Raw genomic sequence first — 15598 nt, forward strand, 5'->3', positions numbered from 1 at the left:
CCCTTTGATGTTTGAGCACACTCCTCTGTGGAAGTAGTCAAGTGGTGTATACGTACCTTCAGACTATGGTGATGGCAATTACGGTGCAGGCCTCGCTTGCGACCACCACTGGACAGAGGGACGCAGAGCCAGGCAGAGCCCTGCTGTAGGTTTGGGTAAAAAAAGAGAAACACTAGACGCCTGCAGTAATTACCACAAAGGAGAGAGTATGTGAATTAGCCATCCGCATGTTATGGTTGCTATTGATTTGGCTTCAAATTGCGCTGCTCTAGCATGATTCACAAGAAAGTTACAACTCTGCAGAGAGTGAAATACCACCACCGCAGGCCGCCCAAGTGCAAAACTTTTTTTTTTGCCAATGAAACACATGGTTTGGAGTGCTGCCCAATTTAAAAGAGCAGCACGCTGGCATTTGGCCCTTTGATGTTTGAGCACACTCCTCTGTGGAAGTAGTCAAGTGGTGCATACGTACCTTCAGACTATGGTGATGGCAATTCCGTTGCAGGCCTCGCTTGCGACCACCACTGGACAGAGGGACGCAGAGCCAGGCAGAGCCCTGCTGTAGGTCTGGGTAAAAAAAGAGAAACATTAGACGCCTGCAGTAATTACCACAGAGGAGAGAGTATGTGAATTAGCCATCCGCATGTTATGGTTGCTTGGCTTCAAATTGCGCTGCTCTAGCATGATTCACAAGAAAGTTAAAACTCCGCAGAGAGTGAAATACCACCACCGCAGACCGCTCAAGTGCAAAACTTCTTTTTTGCCTATAAAACACATGGTTTGGAGTGCTGCCCAATTTAAAAGAGCAGCACGCTGGCATTTGGCCCTTTGATGTTTGAGCACACTCCTCTGTGGAAGCAGTCAAGTGGTGCATACGTACCTTCAGACTATGGTGATGGCAATAACGGTGCAGGCCTCGCTTGCGACCACCACCGGACAGAGGGACATAAAGAGCCCTTCTGTAGGTCTGGGGAAACAGAAAAATTAGGCGCGCGAAATAATTTCCAGGGAGGACGGTGCGAAAGCCCTTTTTGTTAAATTACCATCAGCATGGTATGCTGATTTTAATGACTGAGCTCCAACTGTCGGTTCCCGAACATGATTGACAGGGAAGTTATGGCTCCGAAGACAGTGAGCACTGACGGCAGGGTTCGTTTAACTTTCTAGCGTAAGCAACAAGTGCTTTAAAGTACTGTATTTTCCGGTCTAAAGACCCTAGGTGCCAATTTTGCCTAAAAAATAAGTTTTTGTTTGGATAGTTGGCACTCAATGCATAGTCCGCAGGGCAAAACGTAGGCTGAAAAGCTAACATCCATAGTCTGTCAGTCCGCACCTCTCGCACAAAAGATATTTGCGGACGAAAGTCTGGATTTCCTTGTGCACCTCTCCTGGGTGAACCGCAGAGCTCTCAGCTTGACCCACATTGACCGCTTGCAGGCATCCAAGCGAGCAGTGTGTCACACGCGAGGCATAGAAAGCCTGAGCAACAGATTGAAAGTTGACGTTCACTTCTTAATCCCGGCATAAAACATTCTAAAATCAGCAAGCCAATCAGATCAGTCTGGTGCTAACGATGTTTTTTTGAAACAAAAATTATTGCATAGTATAACCCGTATCTGTAGATAGTCTGCACAACATAAAAAAAAAACAACTTTTATACATGCATAGTCTGCGGACTATAGACCAGAAAATACGCACTGTCTGATTCCGGAGAGGTGCACACTTCCGTTTTGCCTTTTGATGTTTGGCCTAATTATACCAACACACTCATTGATAGAGTTAGTCAAGTGGTGTACACATAATTTGAGATGTTGCTGATGTCAGTTATACTACATGACTCACTTTCCGCCACAACATAACACAGGGTCACATAGCCACACAAAACAGTGATATATGTTTGGGGAAAAAAAAGTTACGAAAAACTAATTAATATTATGTACACGCTTGAATTTGCATGAACCAGGTAACGGAAACCTTTTTGAATTTACCGTCTGCATAAATGTACTCGGTGCAACCGTAAAGGCCGACACGTTTGGCACGCTGGCAAAATTTGCAGCTGGCGATGAACGATATAATTGCGATGAAGATTTTTACAAATTAAATGACTAATTACCCAGATTAACAAATATTTTAAAAAGAAAGATCTACATTACACACAAAAAAAAGGTTGCACCTGTTTTTTTTCGTCTTGCTTATTCGTTTGAGCGTCCCCAGAACGAAATGGGAAAAACAACCGTTCGTCCGCTTTATAGCCCCTTCCCCTTGCGAACCGAGAGCGCTCGCAGAATCGCAACTTCGAGCGCCCAGCCTCCGCGAGCGAGCTCAGCGGCACATGTTGCAGCAAACGAGTTTGCTCTGTCCTCTGGCAGCCGCTGCCACTGCCGAGCTCTCCGGCGATGCTTCACGGGCTGCACGGAAACCATCTCGGGCAATGACGTCGCGTCGTGATCCGACATACGGTACATAACTTACGGTTCTGCTGCCTTAGCTAATAAACGAATTGTTACCCTCCCCACGGAATAATGACGAAACTCGTACCCTCCCAAGTACCTATTAGTGGATTCCGATTTCAACTTCGATTATTAGGCGAGAGCGTCGGCACCAAACTTGGGTGGCACGGTGGGCACCGTGAGCACGTTAGTATGGCTCGTGTAACATAAATGCACCCACCTGATAACATGACATCAACAGTACTGCTAGCGAAATGGATACGATCGCTGTCGCGGCTGTGACGAACATGGCAGCATAAACATCGAAACCGAAATGTCGCGAGTGAATATACATACGTCAACCGCGCGAGCCTATGCGGAACCCCTACGCAGCGAATTTCTTCCAACCGCTCTACGCGCTCCACCTCCTTGGGCACATCAGTTCGTCTCCCGATCTACAAGCGCAACACACAGAGAGATCGCTCGCGATTTACAAGGGGCACAGGAATTCACTCGGCGAGCTATCCAGATTTGCAAGAAGGCACTAACATTGTATCGAGAAATGCACAATTTTTCAAATGCCTCGATCAAATCATTATTTAACGCGATTATTTTCCTGGGAACCAGCCTCTTGTAAGATAGAGGAGGCTTCTTTTTTGCATTCAGTACTACGTTACCGGAGCCGACGGCAACGAAAATATGCACGGTAGCCGTTCATGTTCTGTTTTTAAGATTTCACGGCTTCAGAGTTGTCGAATAAGAGAAAAAACATAATACTCTTGGCTCAAAAATGTTTGTATGACCAGTTTCAGGTAAGCACGTTTGAAATTTGAACCTTTAAAGACACGCCAAATGTATTGGATTTTAAATACAAGAGATATTCAAAAGGACGCACTCACACTCGGTCCTCATGCAGCACCGCAGACACTACCGACGGCAATGCAGAGCGGGGATCAGTAGCACTTTGTAGCGTATACAACATGTTCTTTGGAGTACAGATTTCAAAAAGCTCCATCCTTCTTTTTATGCCTTTCGATGTTTCTTTGAAGCAATAAAGTAGTGTTCACATACCTTTGGACGTCGCTCCGCCAGGAACGAACGGAGGGAACGGCGCGATACAGCCAAACAGGCCACGCCAAAAACCACGAGGCTTCGATTGCTGTGCGAAAGGGTAAAGTGCTATCGGAAACAATATGAGCGTGAACGCGCTTTCGCAGTGACAAGCGGAGGCGCGTTCACGCTCATATTGTCTCCGATATTACATAGAAAGTTTGCTGGAGTGGTGCATACCTTTGGACGTCGCTTCCCGCAAGGAACGAATGGAGGGAACGGCTTATAAGGCAACGGCAAAAACCACGAGGTTGTGACAGCCGCGAGAACGTAAAGAGAAAGTTCGTTAGTACGTCCTACACGCGGCGGTACATGAACAAACTCGACGATGCGCCGGAAAGGGAGACGGGGGCCTCCGGACGTCGGAGAGGTGGTGTTGGCGTCGAGCGTGTCGAGCACGGGTCGTGTTCGCCCTTCTCTGCGCATGCTCGGCGTCCTGGCGCCTGGCATGCTCCGCTGGCTCGGCTCGCCGCGCGCGCTTTTCGCTCCGCGCACTCCGAGAAACGATCACAACTCGTCTTTTAAAAATACGAGGGCGCTTCGTATTTTTTGATTGTGAAAATGCACGTATATTTTACGTACATTTTTTACAGTGTAGCTGATACTACCTTGGTCAGAACTAAGCTAGAATTCGCTTCTTTCATATGGCCACCGTGGCACGCATACCTAACTAACAACCTGAAATCCGTTCAAAGCAGAGCCCTTCGGTTTATTTATTCCGACTATTCCCCTGACGCAAGCATATTAGGATTTTGCCAATCAGCTAACCTTCACACTCTTTCTCACCGCCGCAGGGTGTCTTGTCTTTCTTCTCTTCATCCGATCTTTTATTACACCAGTCATCTCAGACAAAGTTTGCTATCGCCTCCTTATCGTATTTTGCCTCGTCTTGACCACTCGTTTAAACTCCGTCTGATTTCATCGTCAACCGTCACTCACCAAATGTCTACTTTACCATTGGCCACTGACGACTGGAACTCACTGCCTGACGTAATTGTTTCCTTACCTGACAATAAGAAATTTTTTGCAGCCATTAGCTTATTGTTTCTAACCTATAACTAGATTGCAGCGTGTTTTTGTTCCTCGTAGGGGGCACCTGTGAAAGCAGGTGTTTGGTGAGTGGCGTCACCATGAACCCCGAACCATGCGAGTTCGCCCGCCCACGTCTGGCTGTGCGTGGCTTTCCCGTGTCGGGGGAAAAGGGCATTCTGGTGTTTGAGTCGAACCCGCGGTAGGTTTGGACTTTTCGGGACCCCCGGGGGAGGCAATACACCACTTCGGCCCCCGCTTCTCGTAGGCGGGAGTCCTGGTAGGCCCGTCCAGGACGATTCAGTCTAGTCGCCTTTTCTCCTACTATCCCCTCCGATTTTTCACTTTTTCCTTTCCTGTTCCTTTAACTTCTTTCTCCTTTCTCTTAGTCCCTTTTCACCCCTTTTTGGCGGCAAGGGCTAACCTTGGGTGCCGATGGGCCTCTGTCTTGACCCACACTTGGGTATAGTTTCCCGGCATTACTGATCGCGTAACGTCTCCAGTCAAGCCCTTCTTGTTATGGTGCGTTACCTAACCCCTTGCTGGGCTCGGTGGTGGGCGGTGCACCGCGGATTCTGAACACTCTTTGCCCTCTTATGGCGCCCCACCCCTCCAAACCCCGTTCAGGGCACGCCCATAAAAGGCGCTTCCCTGAACAAAAAAACATCGAAAAAGAAAGTGAAGAGACAATTACGAAGTTTTTCATCGTTCATTCGGTGGATAAACAAAAACCTGTTTCAAAGCTCTCACTTTTTGTTGTAGCAAAGGTGCTAGAAAACCTTGTAGGGTTTTCCTACAAGGCTAAAAAACAGCACACTGGAGACCTTCTCGTGGAAGTGAACACAAAAAAGCAAAGTGCCGCGCTCCTTAAGCTGACTACCATCGTTGACGTGAAGGTGTCGGTAAGCCCTCATCGCACACTAAATACTCTCCGTGGAGTCCTCTCCGAGGACGACTTTCTGCACACGAGTGAGGAAGAACCCTTCGAGGGACTCAGAAGTTCTGGTGTCGCTGTCAAACGTAACATGTTTCGGAGGGATGGCGAAGCAATCCCTTCGAGACATGTTATCCTGACTTTTGAAAGGCACACTCTCTCTGAGGCACTCAAGGCAGGATACTTGAACTGCCGCATCCACCCTTACTTTCCCAACCCCCAGCGGTGCTTCCGTTGCCAGCGTTTTGTCATGGAACACGCAGCTGTCGAGGGTAGGATACGTGTGCGAAGTGTGGTAGTCAAGGTCACGTTTCCGATACTTGCGAGGCGGCTGTGGCCCACTGCGCTAATTGCAGTGGACCACATCCTGCTTATTATCGTGCATGTCCCACTTGGAAGATAAAAAATGACATCCTTACCATCAACGTAAAGGCAAACATACCGTACCCAGAAGCCAAGAAGCGGTTCTCCTTTTTGTCAAAGGGGAGTTCTGCCGAGGTGGTGCGCAGGGGCCCTGCACCACGCTCGAAGTCGAGGGTCACCCAGGTCTCGCCCGAGATCTTGGCGGCCGACTTCAGGGCCCCGGCTCCCCGACAGGGGAAGCAGCCGCTTCTTCCAGTCCCTGGTGGTAGCACGCGTGCTGCTCCTCCTTCGAAGAACAGGCCGGCAGCAGCCGCGCCTGCCCCTTCTCCTAGGTTCTCCCCTGGGGAGACGGAGCGAGCTTCTCGCTCTTGCTCACTGGAAAGGGCCCCCCTACCGAAGGAGTAGCATGGTGCCCATCCAGCTCCTGTGAAAGGAGGGGACCAGACGAGCTCGGACGACCCGTCGCCCAGTTCGTCTGCAACCCTTCCAGCCGGTCGTAGTCGGGGTTTGCACCCCCCCCCCCCCCACACACACACCTGGCAAGTGCTGTTTTAAAAGCAACGGATACCTCTCAGGATTTGGAGATGTCGACAGAAGCTGACAATCTGTCCAATCCTGGGTTCGACCAGGACAGTATGGAGTGGAAAACGTCCTCCGGCAAACATAAAAAGAGTAAGAAGCCTGTAATCCCACCCAAATCATGATCCCAATGTCTTCCCCCTAGTTTGTGTTGACTATACAGTCTTGTTTATTTTACTAAATTTATTTTTCAGTTGCATTACACATACCTTTTATAGATGACAAAGTTACATTTTATGCAATGGAACTGTCACGGTATTTTAAGAAATACTGATGATGTCAATTATTTCACAGATGAGCTTCGGCTCATAGCTCTCGCCTTGCAAGAAAACTATCTTCACTCTAATTCTTTTCCCTCTTTTTATGACATCATCAAGTTTTTAGAAAGGATCGACCCTCTACTACCCCTTCTGGTGGTGTTACAGTGGTCGTGCAGAGTGGAGTTGCTTGATCTCAAGTTCCACTCTACACGCCACTGGAAGCTGATGCAGTATGTCTCCTTCTGTACCGCCTTGTAACGATGTTTCTTTATACTTACCACCTAACGTTCCTATAAACCTTCAAGAGCTGCAGGGACTTATAGGACAGCTCCCGCTACCTTTTTTTAAATTTTGGGTGATTTTAACGCTCATCATCCCTTGTGGGGTGGTACCCGTCACCACTTCCATGGTGGTGTAATTGAACGTCTTTTATTGCCTTCGGGGCTGTGCCTTCTTAACGGGAGAGAGCAAACTTTTTTTAGTGCGGCACACAATTCATTCAGATCCATTGATCTTTCTATTGCTCCACCTTCATTACTTCCTTGCTTCTCCTGGAAGGTTCTTCATAACCCTTTTGGAAGCGATCATTATCCAGTTGTTTTATAGAGTACCGTTACATTGCCTAATCTTTTAAAGCGGGTCCCTAGGTGGAAGTTAGACAAGGCCAGACTGGCCGCTTTTTATTCTTCACTTCACCTTAGATCCTTCGCTTTTTTCCTTCATGTCCCCTCAAAACGCTACACTTCATGTTACTGAGCAGATACTAAAGGCTACTCAGCAGTCCATTTCACAAACATCTGGTAATATAGCCAAAAAATGTAAACCTTGGTGGAATGAGGAGTGTGGCACAACCCGGGCGGACCAAAATAGGGCGTGGGGCAGATTTCGCAGATACCCGACTTCAAGCAACCTTGTTGAGTTCAAGCAGCGAAAAGCCAAGGCTCGTTGGACTAGGAAGCAGGCAAAGCAAAAGTCGTGGATGAAGTATTTTTTTCCTGTAACCAGCTTTGTCCCGGCCAAAGAGTCCTGGGATAGATACAGGAAAGTAAATAAGGATTATAGGTTCTTCGCGATTCCAACGTTTAATGCTCCTTCTTCGTCAATAAAAGATATTGGTAACATACTCGGGGAACATCTTTATGATTAATCTAGCTCGGCCAAAGACAGTCTTACCTACGGACAGTTAAAAGCTCGGTCGGAACGACAAAAGCTTGTCATATGTCAGGAGGAAATTAAGCATCTTATAAGCAATGAGATGGCTCTTAATGTAACAAAGCTCTCTGCCCCTGGTCCCGATGGAATTCATTATGAAATGCTTCGCCGCCTTTCTCCAGAATCCATTGAAAACCTTCTGTGTTTTCATCTTTTGTGGGAAAAGGCATGTTTCTTTTAGGCTTGGAAACATGCACATATCATCCCCCTTCTAAAGCCTAACAAAGACCCCTCACAATCATGAAGCTACCACCCAATTACACTGACAAGCTGCTTTGGGAAAATATATGAAAGGCTTATAAACAGGCGACTGTGGTACATGTTAGAAAGCCAGAGAGTCTTTGATAACAATCAATGTGGATTCCGCGAAGGTCGATTTACCCTTGACAACTTAGTTCGCCTGGAAACTGTGATACGTGAGGCATTTGTAAACAGGCAGCCCTGTGTTGAGGTTTTTTTCGACTTAGAAAGTGCATATGACACAGCGAGGAAGTATGGGATTCTCCGAAACCTGTATGCCTGCAATATCCGTGGCCGTATGCTGCAAAGCCTAAAAGAATACTGTAAAACCCTTTATTTTCGCGGCCCCTATTTTTCGCGAATCGGTCACAAATGACATAATCGCGACCAATAAATTTCGCGAATTCCAGACGCCTGCATTGAAAATCCTAAGGACCGAAATTTTCGCGCGCCCTTAAATTTCGCGAATTCTTCAATTCGTGAAATTCGCGAAAATTGAGGGCTCGCGAACATTAAGGGTTTTACAGTATCTGACGGAGAGGACCTTTCAAGTTCGTCTCGGCTCAGTCCTATCTGACTCCTTTGTTCAAGAAAACGCAGTCCCTCAAGTGTGACATTTGAGTGTGACTGTTTTCGCTATCAATGAATTCACTCGCACAACTGCTGCCACCTTCTATTTTATATTCTCTCTATGGTGATGTTATACAGATATCATCAGCGTCTTGTAACCTTTCTAGTTTGAGCGCCAGTTGCAGTTAGCCATAAACAAACTGTCCAAGTGGGCCAACGAAAATGGGTTCACGTTCTCTGCTTTAAAAACGGTCTGAATGCCTTTTTCTTTGCGACGCGGGCTGTCTTTGGATCTATCCCTGGAATTAAATGGAACTTCTACAGCTGTTAGGAAGGAGCACAAATTTCTTGGTGTAATAATTAATAGAAAGCTTAATTTCATTTCCCACCTTAAAGCGCTGAAGAAAAAATGCCTTCACTCGACAAACCTTTTGAAAGTTTTATCTCACAAGTCTTGGGGGTCTGATAGAAAATGTATCCTGCACCTATACAATGCCCTTGTACGATCCCGCCTGGACTACGATGCAGTAGTCTATTCGTCGGCTAGGCCCTCTGCCCTTAAGGTGTGGGATTCAGTTCACCATCTTCGCTTGCGACTGGCAACCGGAGGTTTTCGGACGTCTCCCGTCCTCAGTTTTTATGCAGAATCTAATGAGTTGTCCCTGAATAAACGGCGCAGATATGTTAGTTTACAGTATGCTTACAAGATTCTGGCCGACCCTCTGCATCCGACTTTCTCTTCACTCACAAGGTCAAGGTTCTTTCGCCTTTTTGATAATAAAGCGAGCATTGTCACAACATTATGCTTCCGCATTGAACATCTTCGCTCTTGGCTGCACCTTTCTTTCGACCAGGTCGGTCTCGTTCGGAAAGTCAACGGTATTCCACCTTAGGAAATACAGCCGAGTTGAATTCGACTGGTTTCTTGCAAAGTTCAACAAGCACGGCATTTTCCGTGCTGTTATTAAGCAAGGGTTTGGTGAACTGCAAAATATGTATGATGGTTATCTTCATGTTTATACAGTTGGTGCCAAGACTTTCTCTTTTCTCGGTTGCGCTGTATATTCTGAAAGCGTTTCCAAGGCTCAACGACTTGATTGTATTGCCCGCATTTTTACTGCGGAGCTCTGTGCGGTATCAATGGCGATTGAATACATTATCAATAGTTAAATATTAAGGGCGGTCCTGTTTGTTGACTCTCAAAGTGTGATTCTTGCAGTTTGCTTTCTTAAAGGTACTAAACATATGCATGTACAACAGATTCGATACAAACTTAACTCTGCTTTGCAGGGAGTCCAAAAAAAAAAAATGTCTTGGGTACCCAGTCACATCGGCATACTAGGCAATGAAGAAGCCGACAAGTTTGCAGGGTCTGCCGGTAACCTTCCACAATCGCTGTCCTGTTTACCATATCAAGATATTAATCCGTTGGTGAAGTCCTCGATTCTTCAATCTTGGCAATTGGAGTGGAACATGGAGTGCAATAACAAGCTCCATGTTACCAAACCTGCTTTGGGAGTTTGGGAAAGCTCTTCATGCAAGAGCCGACTTCATGAAACGTTGTTGTGCCGTATGAGAATTGGACACTTTTTAACTCATAGGTATCTGCTTTTGGGAGAAGATCCACCAGTGTGTGATCAGTGTGGTGACAGGCTCACTGTTTTGCATATATTGTGGCTGTGTCCCGGCCTTGAGCCCAAGTGTCGCATTAATTTCACTGATTTTTTTCAACATATTATCACATTTCATCCTGCTCTCATTGTGGGAGAGAATCCTCTAGTCTCTTTTGAACGAGTAATACGATATCTTAGTAGTATTGGCCTTTTACACCGACTCTAGCCTCTTGGTTATCCTTCTGTGAAACCCGTCCTATAGTACAATGATCTTTACAATTAGTTTGTCGCAGATGGCCTTGTAGCTTTTTCGCCATAAACCCCTAAAATCGCTCACTCTCTCGCGTGTTTTTGTTGATGAGTAGTTGTGCTATTTTTTTTAAGTGTTGAGTCTTTTCCATAATGCCCCATGGGCCTTCAAGGAATAATAAATAATGACGATGATGATTAAGTAACAGAAAAGCCTCGGCTCACATAAGGCGCTAATTTTAGTGTTAGATCATGAGCACGAGACACTGAGTAACCTTACTGAACTAAAACCGCCGTCCTCGCAGGCCGAGGATACGAGATACAGGATTGAATAGCAATCCTAATCGCCGAACTCGCTCCTTTACAACTCGCATTCGACCCCAATGCAACACCACACTCATCCCGAGAAGGTTGACCCTAACTTTCACAATCCACGCAACTCCGCAAGACGGCAGCTCGTTTGTCATCCGCGTTTGGCAGGCTGAACTCGCGAGAAGGGCGGTAAACTTCACGCCCCCTTCCGTCCACTGAAGAAATCGCTTCCCCGGGAGACTCCGGACATCCATTCGAGTGACACCGGAGAATCATCCGGACAAAAGGACGAGTACCCTGAGGAGCAGGCACAACTTCGACGCGCCGTGCTAAGAACAAGAGAAGGAAGAGATGCTGAAAATAACCCGCAACGATCCGAGGCGCCGCGTGGGCCCGATTTACGGGGGGTCATCATCGTCGTCTTCGTTCGTCAGATAGATGGCCAGATCGGACGCACCAGGGCGCTCGGGGCCGCGGCGGCAAGCCCGCTTCCCTGCTCGGTGGCCGATCAGTGCCCACTTAACGAGACCGGGTATCCCCGTGGTAAGCCCCCGGCGGCTGGGGAGGTCCGGGGCAGCGCGGGTTTCGGGCCACGAGGAAGAAGAGGGGGAAGAGAGTGGGCGGCGGGTGGAAGCAACGAGAATCTGACGGAGGAAGAGAAATGTGGCGGACCGGCACGGATTCGCTGACCCCGCCCAACGCGGCGAGTTATCGGGGCCCTGACCCCGGTGCACGCTTGTCGGTGTGCCTCTTTGAGAAGGCCACTCCTGTTCCGACCGATCGGCGTCGTTCCTCGTTTGTCGCGACGTGAGTCCTTTCTCTCCCCCGACACATGGTAATCATGCAAAGCGAAAAAGAAAGAGTTGTTTTTACGTTTTGCGAGGGAAATATTTTGTGTACTTTGGAGTATTTTTTTTTTTTTCCGCGGTAGGAAAGATTGGCTTTTCGAAGAATACAGTATGTGGACGTAGGCGGCTACATCCGAAACCGCCGACGCACGGGAGAGCACTGGCTATCCGAAGACAACAGTATGCAGACTGAGGCGAGGTTAGGATTCCCATCATTTGCTGAGTCGGAAGCCCTGTGCTAAATGCTAGCGCATTTCACTAAGAATCAGCCTAGCGGCAGCAGCCATTTCCCTATCATTTTTCTCTCGCTCTATGTATTCACATGAATACATAAATTAATATGTCAACAGGATACCCGCACAAAATTAGCCTATCCATTTTCAAAATAATCCATAAAATTTATATTTCGTTTCCTTCCTTTGCCTTATCATTTACTCCAGTCTAAAATAACCGGTTGCAATTACCCCGGTTCCAGGTTGGCTTTGTATTGTTCTTACGTACTTTTCACAATTTACTTGTTCGTTTTTAAAGGGATAATACAACGAAATTTGGGCGCTTATTTTTTCGTCTATACGTGTTCAAACGCACAGTATCACATCGGACGCACTTATAACTTGTTAAAAAAGACAAGAAAATAAATTTTAAAACAAATAAAACAATAAGCAATGAGCACGTGGTGGATGAATGTTGCTAAAGCCTCGTTTCTAATGTCCGTCTAAGAACCTCGACAGGTAGTGACGATGGCCGAATAGGGCATAACGGCCGAGAACTGCATTAAAGCCAATAGTCGCCGAATGGGCTGGCGTGGCCGCCTCCTCGGGGGTTGCGTTGTGGTTGGTGACCGTAATTGCCATCATATTGGATGGATGGCGCCACATATTTATTTTATTTGTCGGTGCACATTGTATCTCCCGAGGCAAATAATATATAAACCTTGAGACAAGAAGAAAAGGGCTAATGAAGGAAGTACGCGAGAGAAAAGGTTCTCACAGGATATGCATGGATCATGGCCGCAGAACGCGTAAAGAAATAAAATAAAATAAAGTATTTCGTAAAGGGGAATGCATCGTCGATCAATCACGTACGTCTCCATATTACCCATCAAGCGTGTTTTAAAATATAAAGTAAAATAATGATTCACTTTATTTTAAACCCGAGGATTTAGCGTGCGTTGTCGTGGCGTTCAAAATAATTTTCAAGTTTTCATTCAGAAGAAGCCGAGAGTTTGTGGCAATGGTCCTTTCTGATGAAAATATTTCCAGTGAAATTTTATTAGAAAACCATTTTCAATTTAGTTTCTGCACGCTTGAGCGCCAGCAACGTGGTAGACAGCGTTGTTTCCGATCTGCTATCCCTTGTTTCAGCTTAAGCCCAGACTCAGCCGATGCTACAAGCATCAGCTCCGGGCTTTCAGCGTATCTGCCAAGCACGCGTGTTCGTGCAATAGAAGCACAGTTCATGGCCACATGCTCGAGCTCGTAGCATCGGCTGCGTTTAAACTTAAGGTGAAGCGAAATATAATGTTTGCTTTGTAAACGGTCATGGTTGTTTTAAACGATCAGTATTGTGATAATTTACTTTAATTTATTAATGACCTGGAAGCTTCCTTGGCGACTGACGCCACGTCAGACGCCACATCAGACGCCAAGGAAGCGTTTTCATGCGCCCTGTAATAACGAGTAATTGTGCTCCTTTTTTCACAAGGGCAACGCTGCTCTTGTATAACGCCCATATAAAGCACGATTTTCTTGCGGTTTAGAAGCATCATAAGAATTATTTCCATAAAAAAATTTCAGCCTTTCCACTCTAGTGAAGTAGGGAGACCAGGGAAGCTGTACTGTGGTGGGAATGAAGTAATGGCCGGCCGCAAATCAGAAAACCAGAGCAGGAAGTCTCCAAAGGTTGTCGCCATCTATGAGCAGCAGCGACAACCAGACAACCGGCAAGCCGGTTGCCTGGTTGCCACCGTCGCTCATAGATGGCAGTAACTGTCCGGAGTGTTGTGTCGACATTTACTTGCTGGCGGACACGATCCTGGGGAAACTATCCCTTAAAGAGATACTGAACCGAAAATCGAATTTCAGAAAACACCGCAGAATCGATAGGCTCCAAATCCCAAAATGCCACTCATGAACCGGTATCTCCAAAGGATCGTTGTATTTTTGTAAAAGAAGAGCGCGCTCGCACAAGGCAGAAAAGACGTGTGACCTCCCGATTCTTATTTCCTCCTCTTTTCGCTTTGACTCCGCGAAGGCGCGGAGAGGAAAGGGGGCGAGGCCCATTTCTCCTCCTTTTCAGCTCTTCTGCTATAAGATGACGTCAGCATCTCCCTCATTCGCTTCTTTATTTTCCAGAAATACGGCCATCCGCTCGAGATATGGCTATATGAGTGGTGTTTCGCGGTTTATGGTTCCCTGTTGAACACTTCTGCAAGGTTATTTTGTAAAATCCGAATTTCGGTTCAGCATCCCTATAACAGCTCCGCTGTACAAAGTGAGGCGATTCTACATTTACGATGACGGCGAATAATGGTCGTGGCGGAAATAATTTATTTGCGCTCGGGCGCAAGCTTATTCTCAATTGGCTTCTTTATTATTTTTTTTACAAAATAAATTGTATACTAATGCACAAAGTAAAAATTCCCGCACTGTACTTTTGAGAAAAAACAAACAAAAAAGTCTTGAGAACAAACGTATATGATCAAAAGAACTTTGCTCCTATATAAAAACTTGATAAATTATAATATACTTGTAAAATTGAATCAGCTTATACTATACTTTGTTTCAGCTTAAGTCCAGTTGCAGCCGACGCTACGAGCTAATGTGAAAATTATGCAGCATCGAAATCGCAAGCCACTGGGCCCTTTATATGATTGGTTCGGCTACGATAGAACACGTACAGAAACGCGACGAACACCACGATAGTGTACTTTTGACGCTGTCTGATCAACTCGTAACCTCGTCTGCGTCTGGAGTTAAGGCGAAACGCAGTAAAATCGACTTCAAAACTGAAGTGCGAACCTGGATGTGAATCTGTACTTTCATTACTGCTTGAATTTACCTAACGGCAAAAACGCTGACACATATATCAAATGAATACCGATGTAATTAATCTAGCATCCGAAACCTTGTTGGAGTTTGTTTACAAGTCCGAATGAGCTCTCGCATGCAACAATATAGACCCTTAAAGAACCAATAAGGCACGTCTTTAAACTAAGCGTTGATTTCCACAACAAATATATTATAAAACAGCGCACGGAACTTCGTTATGTCGTGAGTAAAACTAGTGCACAGACAGATACTAAACATGTCTAGGTAGGTATCTAAGATATTTATCAAAAACAAAAGGAATACAAAGGAACATGCGTCGCTACCACTACGCCCAAATAACGGCGAGGCATAGGCTTGCCCCACCTCAGACTCTCCGATAAATTCTGCCTTCAACATTGCTTTCTCTTCGCACAGGAAAATCTTCCCCACATGAACATAATAACAAAAAAAAAACATTCCCAAAGGGCGCACTTGCTCTCACACGTATTATAAACACACACACACACACACGCATCAGATGCGCACAAACAAACACACAGACGGACCGGCACAGAATAAAGGAATGCGCTCTGGAAGTACAACAATGACGGCCACACCTGGCTCAAGAAAATATAGCTAAAAATCGAAAATAAATAGGAAGCAATCAAGATTCACGCACTCTTAGCTAGAGAATCGGCAAAAGATCAAGCTCGCAGCAATCAAGCCAACTCGGGGCCGACAGCGTTGGTGTGGCGCGTCTGGAGCTCCCCGATCCTTATACACCTCAAACTAAGAGCGCCAGCCGACAGCAGCTGGCAACG

General features: G+C 46.4%; 1 long non-coding RNA gene across 1 annotated transcript; it reads right to left on the reverse strand.

Annotated features, from left to right (window-relative positions):
• Positions 1-501: 501 nt before the first annotated feature.
• On the reverse strand, positions 502-3775 carry LOC121833235. Its single transcript, XR_006076578.1, has 4 exons — positions 3720-3775; positions 3501-3588; positions 881-967; positions 502-567 (listed from the first exon to the last, which is right to left on the reverse strand). It is a non-coding gene; the product is annotated as an uncharacterized LOC121833235 (long non-coding RNA).
• Between the last annotated feature and the right edge of the window lie 11823 nt (positions 3776-15598).

The sequence above is a fragment of the Ixodes scapularis genome, unplaced genomic scaffold, assembly GCF_016920785.2.
Source record: "Ixodes scapularis isolate PalLabHiFi unplaced genomic scaffold, ASM1692078v2 PGA_scaffold0__279_contigs__length_252992795, whole genome shotgun sequence".
In the NCBI taxonomy this organism is placed as follows: Eukaryota; Metazoa; Arthropoda; class Arachnida; order Ixodida; family Ixodidae; genus Ixodes; species Ixodes scapularis.